Source organism: Myripristis murdjan, chromosome 24 (genome assembly GCF_902150065.1).
Source record: "Myripristis murdjan chromosome 24, fMyrMur1.1, whole genome shotgun sequence".
Classification (NCBI taxonomy): domain Eukaryota; kingdom Metazoa; phylum Chordata; class Actinopteri; order Holocentriformes; family Holocentridae; genus Myripristis; species Myripristis murdjan.
In genome coordinates, this window is record NC_044003.1 from 20,987,316 (window position 1) to 21,002,656 (window position 15,341).

At 41.7% G+C, this 15,341-nt stretch overlaps 1 long non-coding RNA gene across 1 annotated transcript; it reads right to left on the minus strand.

Moving 5' to 3' along the window:
• Window positions 1-1,778: 1,778 nt before the first annotated feature.
• Window positions 1,779-3,879, minus strand: LOC115356332 (uncharacterized). Its single transcript, XR_003927954.1, has 3 exons — window positions 3,769-3,879; window positions 3,433-3,527; window positions 1,779-2,167 (listed from the first exon to the last, which is right to left on the minus strand). It is a non-coding gene; the product is annotated as an uncharacterized LOC115356332 (long non-coding RNA).
• Between the last annotated feature and the right edge of the window lie 11,462 nt (window positions 3,880-15,341).

Sequence of the window (15,341 nt, forward strand, 5' to 3'; positions counted from 1 at the left end):
TGATGAAGATGTTAATTAGTTTATTAATTACTCTCCCTAAATGCAATTAGATTACTAATTAGTTTACTTTTGCTAAAACCCAGATCATTCTCAACATTACTGATGGTAGTTGCATTTGCAGCAGTGTTGAGCAAACTCGGAAGACAGCTCAGATGAACACAGAAATATCTTCTAAAGTGGTGTGTGGTGTGTGTGACTTCATCAATCTTTTAGTGTATGGATGGATTATAGGCTGTGTAACATTATTGCTCCTATCGCCTTCAGAGGACAGGAATAAAAATGAGGGGAAAGGCTGGTTGGATCAACCCTCCACCACACTCAGCTGCTGCATTACATTTCCCCTGCTGAGAATCGATATCTTTCAAAAATAATATGATCGGGACAAGCGAGTGAGCGGATTTTCAGAATGATCTCAGAGGATCTCCCTCACTGTGTCACCACATTTTCCACATGGTGGTGTTTTCATATAGGCTACTTTTGTGACTCCATGCATACTTTGCTCAGTTCAGCAGCTACTGTGCTGCAGCAAACCAGCAGCACACTCGCCAATATCAATGCATGTGATGTAACTATAGGCAGCAGCCATTTGATCCGGACTACAGTGATGCAATACTTCTAACAGTGATTACATATAGGAAATGGCTTACTCTGTGCAAAACTCTTATGATAAACCTTTTTTTATAAATGACAATAGGGATTGAATTCTTTTTAGGGTAACACTTTTGATATGATTATGGCATAATAACAGCAAATATATGCGTGGAATTCATGTTTACAATGGCTCACAAAGCACCTGAGCTACAGTGTTACAGGAAGTTAACATTAGTGCTGTGCCCAGCCATTTTGAATCAGCCCCCAGAGACCAAACACTATCAGCTTAACAGCTGCCATGATGTCAAAGGCTGGTCATTTTCAATTAATCTCAGCCTCTGACCTTGTGATTGGTCTCTTTTGCCACATCCCACCATCATGTTTCCTACTACCTCTCTCTCCATGTCATCACCCCGTCTCCCTGTTCTCTTTATGTGGCCTACGAGGCAGAATGGCTTGAGGTTAAAGCTCCGATCGGGGATTTGAAAACGACAGCCCCTATATGCTCCCAGTCTGCCCCAGGATCATCTCAGGGTGGGTTGGGGGAGCGGGGGTTTACAAACAGCTCACCGGGTCACACACAGCTGACAGGCCTGTAACCACACTTAACACCAGTTGGTGGCGGCAACCATTTCATTGTTTGCCAGCTGCCAGTGCACATCAAGAAGGTGAGGAAGAAGAAGAAGAGGTTGTAAACAGAGCACTCCAGGATGATAGCAAAACAGAGGAATGTCCCACTCAAATCCTACAGCAGAAAAAAAGCACTACAAACCAAGTTATACAGGATAAAGCCAAAGTCAAATCAACATTGGAGAGGCATTATACAAGTCAACCTTTAAACCTGAAAAGCGCTAATCAGTTGAAGAGTGATGAGCTGCCATTCTCTCTGTTTGTTGTACTAAAGTAAATTCAAATCATATACAGTGGACTGGGTTAGAGGGCCACATGGGGGTGAAATTGTTTTCCCGTCTCGTCCAGTCCTGTCCCATCATGATCCTACGGACTGTTTCCTTATAGCCAATATCGTCTCATTTACAGTGATCCCATAACAATCTTGATTATTCCATGTTTATAATTACAGATCTGCTACCCAAACTGAGGGTGAGAGAAGCAGTGAGAGAGAGAGCAGTGCAGTCAGATTACAACATGCACAAAACTTGCATTGCCACGCCAGTATTTTATTTCATTGCTTTCACTAGGCAGTTTATTAGACTTGCCTTTTTTCTTGTCGGATCAGAGTTTATGAAGCACAGCTTGCTGTAATTGATCAGGAGGCGGAGATTACAGTAACACTGACTATAGCTCTGTGATTACATTGATTACATTTTGTTCTCTCCCATCCCCTCGTGAGGCTTTGTTTTCTCTTCCTGATCACAGCAACACAATGGAATCGTCCTCCTGTCCTCCAGTTTATAAATTTGCAGATGCAAACCAACACTCCCTTGTGTTGTTGCACTACTCCGCACAACTGCTGCGCTCCGCAAGCAAAATTAATTCCGGACCGGAGCTTTACTGCCGCTTCATTGCTTTTCAGATACACTCACAGGCCACCATGCTGCTGCAATTAAAGATCTTCCTGCATCAGGGGAAGAGATGAAATTACCATTAGCACTTCTCAAATGAAGTGATACAAATGTCAGCTTCTTGCTGGAGCTCAAATTTATAAACTTACTTGAGTAAGGAGAGGAATTAAACAGAACTGATCCTAAAATGCATCTGGAATATAATTTTAAAAATGGTGCTGCTAGAGGTGTGCTTGGTTCATCGAGCTGTAAAAAACTGTCAATGTAACTGTAAATTATTTATGATCAGCGCTATGAATTGTATTTCCCAGTCTCAGGGAATTATTTTTAAAAAGGGCATGTTAACACAAAATTACCAAAATATGTTTACTATCATTGTTGTGGAGATTTGCTAATGGTGAAAAACTATGGTTGTGATCAGAATCAAATATACAATATGATTCTTAGTAATACATGGCATCAAATACACAAAGATCTGAACTTTACATTAACTTAACTTTACATGAGTAAAGCGTGTGCATGAGAACAATTTAGGTAAATTAAAGCGTGACCACTGCTCACTCTAAAGGATAAGTAAGTTTGGTAAGTAAGTTATAAGATAAGTTAGGGCTATGGGTCTGCACACGGCAGAAATATCTCTTTTCTTAAGAAAGGATTAATTTATTTCCAGCAACTGAGTGAAGCATATAGGTGTGGTCTGAAATGAAACAGTCGTGACATTATAGTATCAGAAAACATGCAGTAAGTAGCCCAGGTTAACACAAATCTAACATTATAACTAACATAATATTAAGTTTTCTATGTAATTGTCATGTAAGTACCCTCTTAAAGCATTAAACAGATTAATGGATTAACAGGATTGGGAACAATTAACATCTCTGCCCTCATTAATGAAGAGATACAGAATTACTGTCACTGGTACACAATAGCATTAATGTATTACCTACAGTGGATTTCAAGCTCCTCAGGCTGCCACCATGCACATCCCTGAAAATCAAGTTTAAAACTATACAGCTACAGTGGAAGCATTTTTATTACGAATGTCATTGCAAGTGGAACTAACTGTATATGAGAGGCATGAAAATATGAATGCTGCTTGTCACTGATACACATGTGGAAAGTTGACTGAAGTGCATCAACCATGCCTCCTCCTCTTGGCCTCTTTTGATTTTAAATTGATTTTAAAGGTATGAAGAGTTAAGAAGCCACATGTGTCGTTGAATGTAAAGGATTCGAATGCAGAGGTGGCGCCCGTCAAGAAGATGAAATACAGCGTGGTAACATTTTCATATAATGGAGCACAGAAAAATAATCCTACCTTTGGATTATTCTTTGTCGTTTGATGCACAAGGTGTTCTGTACGGCCATATCTACAATAGAGTTTATCCACATGAAGGTACTTTATGTTCCACTCTGAAGAATGTACGGGGAAAATACACAATCAGCCAGTGTAAGGCCACGAAAGCACAAACTAAGTTCTGTACTTTCTGACTGCACTTTACACTAATAGTGTGCTATTCAACACAGTCTGAAATATGAACTGACACGAGGTTCATTATAATTATCAGTTGAATGTCAAGCCATGTACAATCCAGTACGCTTTATGCTGAACTCCTCTGATGATTCACCAGTGCACGTCTCAGGGAGCGCTTACCTGTGTTCGCTCTGCAATGTTTAAATGACTCAAGCAGCAGCAGGTCTATATTTTTGTCACCGGAGCCACATCTGCAACCACCAGCTCTATGATGGAAGATAACAGGCTACACAATATTTCAATAATGATTAGGCCATTATATGTGTGGTAGGGTTAGCTGGAGGCTTACTACAATGAGCCACACCTGGTGCCCATTGGAACCTGATCTGGCTCACTTAAGGTGGGCTAACATTTCAGGGTTATAGTAGGATTAGCTGGTCCATCGTAAATGTCAGCCCACCTTAAGTCAGCCTGATCATGTTCCAGCGGGTGCCAGGTGTGGTTCATTTATGGTGGGGGTGACATTTAAGGTGGACCTGCTGACCCCACTACATACGCTTCTATGGTTTGTTGAATTTCTGTTTACTATTTTAGATATTTGTAACATATAATGCAACTTGCAGACAAATGTTGTCAGCATACCACTGATTCCTTAACCTTTTCAGAACCAGGGATATGTAATGTGCAAGCTTAGTATGACTTGGAAATGAAGTTACCACTTAATGAAATTTCACATGAAAATCTTTCTTCCTTCTTCCCTCCCTCTGCCTGTTCTCTATGCCAAAGTTGGCATTCCAGCAACTAAAGCAAGCAACACAGCAATGTACCACTATCTTTTATCATCAAATTTTGTCAACAAGACAGTCATCTTCCTGCTACATGAAGCAGATGAAGGCTGACACAATAATATCCATATATGCTTGACAGATAACTAAGTAAAGCAATGTTTCATATGCAGAACAACATCCATTGTCTGATTTTAAAATGGATCAAAAACTCACTGGTCAAGCAGAAAAAAATGCCACATTTTTCCATCACAGAAAAGCAGCACCTATATAAATTCTAGTGCTGAAATGCAATTTATCTCTTTCTGCTCATTTTTCTTCTCCTTTTTGTCATTAGCCCGCTTGAGCAGTTGCATCCTTGTGAAACGTAAACCACAACCATTTACAGTATTTTCAGTAAGTGTTTAATGTTAGATGCACTCACTTTGGACTCAATGGCCAGCAAATAAACTGGTGGTGTTAATCATGTTGACAGGGCCACGCCTCATCAGCCTATTGAGAGTAAACTGAGAATAAACAAAGTGGCAATAAAGTTGAGAAAATGACAGTCCACTTAAGTCACCACCAAGCCGACATAAACTGAACTCGGACCTCACGAGTATTTTCCCCTTAACTTCCTGTAACACTGTAGCTCAGCTCAACTTGGCCGCTTTATTCCTGCCTCTTGAGTAATGAGAGTCTGTTAAAGAATGGCATTGCTGCATTATATTTATATGACTCATCTAAATGTCACCTGATGTGCAGACAAACACAACAGCCGCATGACATCAGCTGCACTGCCTTTTAGTTACATTTGGCAAGTCCATTCGGCTCAATAAGAGGATTACAATTTGCAAAGCCTTTATTACAATAAAGGATGCTGGATCGATAATGTCAAACTTAATATAGGACTATGCTAGCATAATCCCTGCATTTCTGTAGGCAATGTTCACATCTGTCATTAGTGACTGCGAGTCAAATGGGAAAGAGTTTGGATGTGAGCACTTAGTCAGAGTATGGGAATGTCAGACGGTTGTGAGGAGAAATTCTGTGAAACCAAAAACCAAAATTATGTTCCGCTCTTGCTCTGATCTCTCACATACTCATTCATTCCAGTTTTAAAAAGCTGAGCTTGCACACTTTGGCATTTCAGTGATAGCAGGATAATATAGTAGGTAGTGTAACACATGAAATGATTATGTGGCCTATTTATGTAAACACTTAAAGACGGAATCCATTGTAAGCTTTTCCAGGTTTAATTAAAATCAAAAATTGTCCTTAAGATCATTATGCATCATTCTCATGTGTTCATGAGAATGATGCATAACACACACACAAACACACACAATTCTTCACATGCACACTCATGCAGTCTGTTTTCATCTCTCTATCCACTGATTTCTCGATAATAACTAGAGTAAACATAATTTTCTAGACTGGCGTGGCTTTCTTTCTCCCCCTTTTCCCACGGTTCGTACCAGAAGACCAGTGACAAGCCAACACACACCCATCCATCATAAATTAATAAACAACTGTTACAGGGCCCGTATATCCTCTAAACATGAATAGCCTTGATTTACACCGCTCCTCTCTGTGGGTGATTACAGTTATTAAACCTGTAGGATAATGAGTTATAGAAATTCCACCTGATAAAAGCTTCAGCAGACTGCCTATTAAACATCATTCACAATTATATCCTTATTATGCAGTTAGGATTGATTTGTACCCCCACCCGCACCCTTCCATCATGCCAGATGGCCAATACTGGGCATAGTGCAATGGTGTAATTGGGGATAAATTAGAGCATTGATAAAATTGGCATGAGAAGTTAGTGTCTCGATAACTTGTGAATGAGTGATTACAAGAGAAGCCAGTGGATTAGAAGGAAAACCAGAACAACCACACAAATATTTAACAAGTCCATTATTTTCGTTGAACCGTGATACAGTATGAGCAATGCCATATGCAGACACAGTTTCAAGACACATGTTGCAATATTATGTTTGAAATGCCATTGTTGTATTCACTCATGACCCGACCTTGAAAGTTTTTGAGTTTGAAATGCATTTGCCAAATGACCACAAGTGAAGAGCGGCGTATGTTTAAAAAGCACCGCAACATTTAGAAAGGTTAACACGCCATTCAACAGGGCAGCTGAAAATCATTACTTTCACAAAAACCCTATAATTCAGTTCCCGCGAAAGTCTGCTTTTAATATGAAAATGTTGCATACTTAAAGGTGAGAAGATATTTAAGTTGATACTAAACCATCTCTCTTGACATTAAAGTACAATAATTTAGTGATACAGGCAGTGAGCACTGACTGGACTGTGTCAGATGCTTTTACCAGCAGTCTGTGCTATTTTCCTGTGTAATTGATGGGAAATGCAATATTACTTCAGTGCTAGCTGAGGTACACCATTCTTTTTGTTGGTACACAGTCAAATATCTTTTTCTATTTCCATGTAAACCCAACTAACTATTGAAGCCTTCAATAGTCATATCGGTTCCACCCTGACATTTCTTGAGTTGTACATGCAAATGATTTGGGAGGTTGAATTCTGCACATCACCTGAAAATAACTTTGGATTTTACAAACTTAAATGTATTGGATCAGATGGCTAAACATCACTCGTTATCTGAAAACTGAAAAGATATGTATGGTATCTTTCTGAATTTGTTATTAACTTATATGATCTCTGTGTTATCATCATGACAGAACAAGACAACAACAGCATTTGTCATGGGGAAAGATGCATGTTTTCTTGAAGAGAGGGTAATCATTGTCAAGGGTCTCCTCTATGCAACAACAACCCTGGTGTATTATGTGGCACCAGTCTGTATGCAAATACAGCTTCATTAGTTTTAGAGATCAGGAGATTGAGGTGACGGTACGATGTGTTATATTAGAATTGAAGGCGGATGACAGTCCTATTTCCTTTGAGACCCTCCTGTCCACTATCTTCTATTTAAATCAAGCCAAATCAATTATCACAAAGGCAGCAGGCTATAATAGGAAGCTGGGTGGGCATTTTTATACAGAGTAGGCTTGCTGTTCAAATCCAAACACGCCATGTGTGATTACAGCGAGGAGGGCATTGAAATCCTATAATTGAGACATGCAACATTATGATTGCAAACTGATTGAATATAATTAGCCGTGGCTTTTGCTTTATTTGCTTGCTTCCTTTAATTAAAAGATTTTCCTTTTTGCTTTGTTGGATTGGATTAGTATTATGCAAGGCTGTTTGATAAGTGATTAGCCTGGTAAGGCCCGCTAAGATAATTAATCAGCTGTCTAAACATTTTCCAAAGTACGCTGTGGTCGCCAAGCGGCCTTGCCCTTTCTGCTGCAGTGGTTGGACTGTAAACAGCTAAACTGTTGCCATTTTCAATATCTATCACCAGGCATAAACAGTGTGGCAGTATATCAGCTTGTGAAATGGGGTATTTTCACCACTCTGCCCCCAGTCACCATCAGTGTAGGCTAATTTGTCTCCCTGATAAGCAAGTGTAGCATGACCTTATCCAAGTTAAAAAGTAACCCGATGCCATTCATGATGAGTTTCATATATACAGTACAGGCCAAAAGTTTGGACACACCTTCTCATTCAATGTGTTTTCTTTATTTTCATGACTATTTACATTGTAGAATCAAAACTATGAATGAACACATGTGGAGTTATGTACTTAACAAAAAAAGGTGAAATAACTGAAAACATGTTTTATATTCTAGTTTCTTCAAAATAGCCACCCTTTGCTCTGATTACTGCTTTGCACACTCTTGGCATTCTCTCGATGAGCTTCAAGAGGTAGTCACCTGAAATGGTTTTCACTTCACAGGTGTGCCTTATCAGGGTTAATTAATGGAATTTCTTGCTTTATCAATGGGGTTGGGACCATCAGTTGTGTTGTGCAGAAGTCAGGTTACTACAGAGCCGACAGCCCTATTGGACAACTGTTAAAATTCATATTATGGCAAGAACCAATCAGCTAACTAAAGAAAAACGAGTGGCCATCATTACTTTAAGAAATGAAGGTCAGTCAGTCCGGAAAATTGCAAAAACTTTTAATGTGTCCCCAAGTGGAGTCGCAAAAACCATCAAGCGCTACAACGAAACTGGCACACATGAGGACCGACCCAGGAAAGGAAGACCAAGAGTCACCTCTGCTTCTGAGGACAAGTTCATCCAAGTCACCAGCCTCAGAAATCGCAAGTTAACAGCAGCTCAGATCAGAGACCAGATAAATGCCACACAGAGTTCTAGCAGCAGACCCATCTCTAGAACAACTGTTAGGAGGAGACTGAGCGAATCAGGCCTTCATGGTCAAATAGCTGCTAGGAAACCACTGCTAAGGAGAGGCAACAAGCAGAAGACATTTGATTCCACACGTTAAAAATGTTACAAAAACAGGATTTTATCATTTAAAGAACATAGCCAGAGTCCGCCCGTTTCTCTCTCGGGCAAATACAGAGATGTTGATGCATGCTTTTATCTCCAGTCATATTGACTATTGCAATGCCCTGCTTTCTGGTCTTCCTAAAAGAAACATCACAAATTTACAACTTCTACAGAACTCAGCTGCACGAGTACTGACGAGGACCAGAAGGCAGTGCATTGGCTCCCTGTATGTTTCAGGATCGATTTTAAGGTTCTCTTAATAGTTTTTAAATGTCTTAGGGGTCTTGGGCCTTCTTATCTTTCTGAATTGCTTTTACGTTATGAACCCTCGCGGACCCTCAGGTCCTCCGACACCGGCCTGTTATGTATTCCCAGAGTTAAAACACGAACACACGGTGAGGCATCTTTCCAGTTTTATGGCCCCCGATTGTGGAACAGCCTGCCGGAGGACCTGAGGGCCGCAGAGAACGTGGATATTTTTAAAAATAGGCTCAAGACCCACCTCTTTAATTTGGCTTTTAACCCATGCTCTTAATATGCTCTTCCTTTTAACCTGACTTTTTATTTAATGTTCTTTTTATACCCTATACCTTTTGTTTTGGCTCTTACCTAAATGTTCTTATATGTTTATACATGCTTATTTTAGCTTTTACTGATGTTCTTATATATTTTTACTTTATATGTTTTTATTTCTTTATATACTTTTTTATATTCTTATTTTATATGTTTTCATACTTTTATCCCATATATCCAGTGTTTCCTCAGTGGGGGCCCTCTGCGCTGGGGGCTGTTCTCGGCTGGGGCTGGGATGTCTCTTCTCGTGGGGCACACCAGCTGGGGTGGGTGGGGGCTCTGTGGCTCTGTGGCGGTGCCCCGCTGCAGTGCCATGGGTCCTCTGCCTACCTGTAGTTTGGTGGGCCCCTGAGCTGTGGCGTCCTGGCCTGGGCCGTGGGCAGTCCCCAGCGCAGATGGCAGCGCTTCCTGACCTGGTTCCTCTGTACTCAGCCAAACAAACATTATGGGCTCTAGTTTCCCGGCGCAGTGTGGGGTGGCGCAGTGAGGCGAACCCCGCGCAGAGCTAGTTTCGACCGGCGAAGCGGCAGAGGCGGACAGTGTCCAAGTTTCGCAGGCGGAGGTTCGCCGAGATGGGAGTGGCGGCGCAGCGGGGGGAGGTGCCGACAGATTCGGCTTGGTGCAGTGACAGTTTCGTGCCAAAAGGCTTCGCCGAGGTGCGCCAAAAGCTCGCCATCTGAAACCACGTCTACTTTCAGCGCAAGGCGGAGCGGGGCTGGCGCAGTGGAAGTTTGGCTGGCTGGCGCACATCACCAAAACCTCACAATCAGCACGGTGCCAATCTCCTTTGATCTGACATCAGTTGTGACGGGACAGTTGATATGGAGATATATGTATGTGCTGATTGTGATCGTAGCATTGAATAGTGTTTTTTTCGGTATTTATTGCATCGTTCATGTGTCTGACATTCCGGAAGCCTGCCTGTGAGGTTTTGGTGACGTGTCCGCACTGCTCGCCGGTCTCCGCTCCGCGCCTGTCTCCTGAGCTCCGCTCCGCCTGCGGCAATAGACCTCCATGTCAGCTGTGTAAACTTTCATTACGCCTTCACGCAGCGCATTTTAAAGGCAAGGACAGGGGCTCATTTGATTGGTTACATGTGAATCGGCTGTGTCAAACCCACTCCATGCCTTCTCTCCTCCCCTCCGCCGGTAGGACGGACGGCGGAGTACTTGCGCCACCGAGCACGGCGTGCCAAACTTGGAAAATCCGCCTGGCCACACCCAGTTGGCGAAGCGCATCTGCGCTACGCCCCCGCCTGTGTGTGTGTGTGTGTATCTATGTGTGTATATAAGAGAGAATCGTGGGGTGGGGGTTTAGAGGTTGGGGTGGGGAGGGGGGCGGGGGGTGTTTTTAACATGTAAAGCACTTTGTGCTATATGTCATGTATGAAAAGTGCTCTACAAATAAAGATTGATTGATTGATTGATTTGTTTGGGCCAAGAAACACAAGGAATGGATATTAGACCAGTGGAAATCTGTGTTTTGGTCTGATGAGTCCAAATTTGAGATCTTTGGTTCCAACCGCCGTGTCTTTGTGAGACACAGAAAAGGTGAACGGATGGATTCCACATGCCTGGTTCCCACTGTGAAGCATGGAGGAGGAGGTGTGATGGTGTGGGGGTGTTTTGCTGGTGACACTGTTGGGGATTTATTCAAAATTGAAGGCACACTGAACCAGAATGGCTACCACAGCATCCTGCAGCGACATGCCATCCCATCCGGTTTGCGTTTAGTTGGACCATCATTTATTTTTCAACAGGACAATGACCCCAAACACACCTCCAGGCTGTGTAAGGGCTATTTGACCAAGAAGGAGAGTGATGGAGTGCTGCGGCAGATGACCTGGCCTCCAGAGTCACCGGACCTGAACCCAATCGAGATGGTTTGGGATGAGCTGGACCGCAGAGTGAAGGCAAAGGGGCCAACAAGTACTAAACACCTCTGGGAACTCCTTCAAGACTGTTGGAAAACCATTTCAGGTGACTACCTCTTGAAGCTCATCGAGAGAATGCCAAGAGTGTGCAAAGCAGTAATCAGAGCAAAGGGTGGCTATTTTGAAGAAACTAGAATATAAAACATGTTTTCAGTTATTTCACCTTTTTTTGTTAAGTACATAACTCCACATGTGTTCATTCATAGTTTTGATTCCTTCAGTTAGAATCTACAATGTAAATAGTCATGAAAATAAAGAAAACGCATTGAATCAGAAGGTGTGTCCAAACTTTTGGCCTGTACTGTATATATATATATATATATATACACACACACACATATATAGTAACTCCACAGTATAAGTACAATGATCACAGTCCATTCTAAAGTGCGCTACACAATCTTGACAGATCCTCTGCATTTCCACTCCTACACTGGCTCCCTAATGTGCTGCCTGCAGTGAATATTAAGTCCATTCTCCTATAGTGTCTCAGTGGGTGTGAGGCCTTGTCCTTGCAGTGCAGAGCAGACTCCATCTCTGACAAGGGCTCTGGTTTTATCACCTGATGCCGTGAGAGCCAAATGAGGATTTGGCCATGTATAGCCATTTATCATCCGCGATCAGTGAGCAGCCACAGGGGCAGAAAGGACCTTGGCTGCGCATATACACTCTCCCGCTGCCATTTGTTCTCAAAGTCGACCAGGTTTAGTGTCACTGTGGTCTGCTGCATTTTCCATCGGGAAAACAAGCATCAACATTGTGGCTCTGTTTATGTAAAGTGGGCCTGTGTCTGCGTTATTGTGTCTGCGTATATCTTGTACCAACCGCTCGCTTCAAGGTAAAGCACACAATGATGAATGTGGCAAATATGGCTAGAAGGCCGTTAAATGGGTTGCTTATTTATTCCTTGTCATAACATTCAGTCTTTTTGCCAGCTGTAATACGAGGCAATCAGTTAAGGAATCACTGTTAAGAGGAATTCATTGTCCTTGAGAAATCTGAATACGGCGTGAAAAAATATTAACAAATTTCATTTTGGCAAGCTACAGTTTTTTACTGGAAGATGTGCAACAGCATTAAATTAGAAAACAAGCCTTTCATTTGAAGTTGGAATCAACATACAGTGCAGTGGCTGATTTATTAACATTTCACAAAGGGAATAATGAGAGGTTAAGGAATTACACTCTTACCTTTCTTTAAAGTAAGGAGGTTTGCATCTTCTAATTTGTGTTAATAAGAGGATTAGTAACCCCTTTTCATCTCCTTTCTTTAACACCCGTTCTTTGCAGTGGCGTGTTTGTGTCATGGTGTGCGCCTCAGCCTCGAACCTGTCTCTCTCACTGTGTCTCCCTGTGTCATTGTCTGAGTGTGTTCAGGTGTGCTGGAGTCAGGCCTCCGTGCTGCACAGCTGCTCTGCATCCAGTCAAAGCCAAAGACGCTTTAGCCAAAAGATGATGTAATGCAAGCCATGCCAGTTGTATGAAATGGTACACACTTCCTGTCTCCGAAATGGGAGTGGTTGTCTCTCCCCCTCACCCCCCGCCCACCTTGTTTGGAAGTGTTGTCAGGGACAGTTGGTGTGGTGAATGTTGTGTGAACGTTGCGCAGCCTGTTACTGCACAAAGCTTGGGCATTTTTGATGGACTGACGGACTATTGCTTGTCCACATCAAAACAATACAACACTAGGTAGAGTGTAAATTTAATATTTGCACCTTATTTTGCAGCTCGTTTTTATCTACCAGCTTAATGTCTGATATCAGCCCTGTGCAAGTTCATATTAGTAATAATATTCTGTTTTTTCTCCTCCAAAAACAGTTAAATAATAGTAATAATAGTTAATAATTTTAAGCAATGAAACACAAATTCTATTTCAGTTTTAACTATGAATTCATGGTTTCACTCATAAGCCCCTTTAAATTTCTGTTTATCCAGTAGAAAAAGCGACGTCAGCAGCACTGCTGTGAAACCAGAGACAGCTCAGCAGAGAGGGGAGATATGTGTCACCAGATCTTAGGAGACCGTGTTGCTGAGACAGCGACAGGTCTTAAAACAAAGTTCATTTTCTCCAGGTTTGTTTGTCTAAAAAATGCCATATTAGTGTCAGAATAAGAAGATGTTGCGTTTTTTGAAAAATGGGTCCAATATTTACTTTGGTGACAACGGGGTGAAAGAAACTATCATAATCTGTGCTCACGGTCACAAAAGAATATCAGTCGCAACATTTAAGACTCCAATTTAGGCAAAAAAATAAACCAAATACTAACACGAGAATATTTGCAGTCATTAGGCCTACATGATAGAATATTTTGCCAGTGGACTACATCCATTCAGCTGCCCTTCCATTTCAGTAGAGCTGAATAATAACAATAGCAAATGCCAGATGATTTATTCCTGCTCAGATGTACTGCGTTCCTTTGTCTACCCTTCTTTATACAGGCAGGAGAACAGAGGGATACAATAGGCTGATATTATCATCTGTGCCTCTGTGAAGACAGTGCTTCCCAGATAAAATGTCCACTGTGTGTACAGAAGAGGTGCTGTGCTGTGGGAATAGATATCCACATGCATGGACAGATAAGTAGCATAGGATGAATAGAGGGCTAATGCTATCGTCCCTTTATCATCCCACTAGACACATCGTACTTCAACACAGAGCTGCTCCCTACCAAGAACTAGAGTGGCCTCATGTGCCATTTACATAGTGTGTGACTGAATGCCAAAACACATGGAGTGAAAAAAAAAAAAAAAAAAAGTACTTCACAACACATTGCGACGTTGTTTTTGCGTGACAGTGTGAGCTGACCAGACAACCATTCTTGTTTCTGCAGTGCATACCATTTTTCATTATGGATTTGTTTATATAACCTCAATTTCCTGTTTGTTTGTGGTTCAGCAGACTGCAGACTCTAATCTTCCACCAGCTGAGCGCCCCTCCTCCCTTCATGGCCAGGGAAAGGTAAACGGGGGTGAACATGTCGCCTGTTTTTCCGCTGTTGCTGCTCTCTTACTGTATATTTGCTCCACCCATAAGAGAAATTGTTTTGAATCAGCAGGGGAAGGGATACAAGTTTGTAGTTGTAATTTACTATCAAAAGGAATGAAAAGGGGTTAGAGACTGAATGATAACCAGTTTTAAGACAAACCATAATCAAATGTACACAACTGTGCACTTATGTTTTGTATTTTATTTCTTAGCATATGGCATATGGTGGTATACTTTTTAAATATGGGTAGCTGAAAATTTAAGTTGTGATTTTCAATGCAAAACAAGGTGAAACAAGTGGATTTCACTGTGAATTAGTAATTATTTAAATAATCGTAATCATCGTAATAATGATGATTTTGGTCACAATCATAGTTTTGAACGTTTTTATTGTTCCATTGATTTTGATGGTTCAGTGGTTTTCCATAAGTCTTACCTGTGTGAATTCTAATAGGCAGACACTAGTCAAACCCCAAACTGTGTCTCAAGTTACAGCCTTACTGGCTTCTTGGCACGTGTCCAGCTTGGGTATAATCATCTTTTCCGGTCAATTATGAGTTTGTCAAGCAAATCCTCTTCTATATACTTTATTCTTAATCCACTTGCCACTGTGGCTTGTTGACAAAAAAAAAAAGTTTGTTTCTGTCCATGATCCCCCACTACAAGAGGCGTGCCGTGACACAAGGCACACTTCTCATAGCTCATCAATAAGGTTGTAGAGCAGCAAACACAGATGCTGGCTGAGGTCTCTGTCATGGGGAGATTAGCTAATCACGGTCTCTGTGGGGAACAGCAGGGAAGCAGTCTGTCTTCTAATACTCTCCACATTTACACACACACAAACACAGGCGCACACACGTACAGTGTACATGCAAGCACAGTCATGCAAACATTTGCAGACACCATCATGCCTACATAATAATGTACGCACACAGTACAGTATATAATGTAGGAACACACACACACACACACACACACACACACACACACATTCACACACCCAAGTTGACAGCCATGCAAGACAATGCTTCTGCCCTCCCTGTTGGATTTGCTTCATGTCTGGTTTGTCTGGTTTCAAAAGAGCTGGACCAAAGT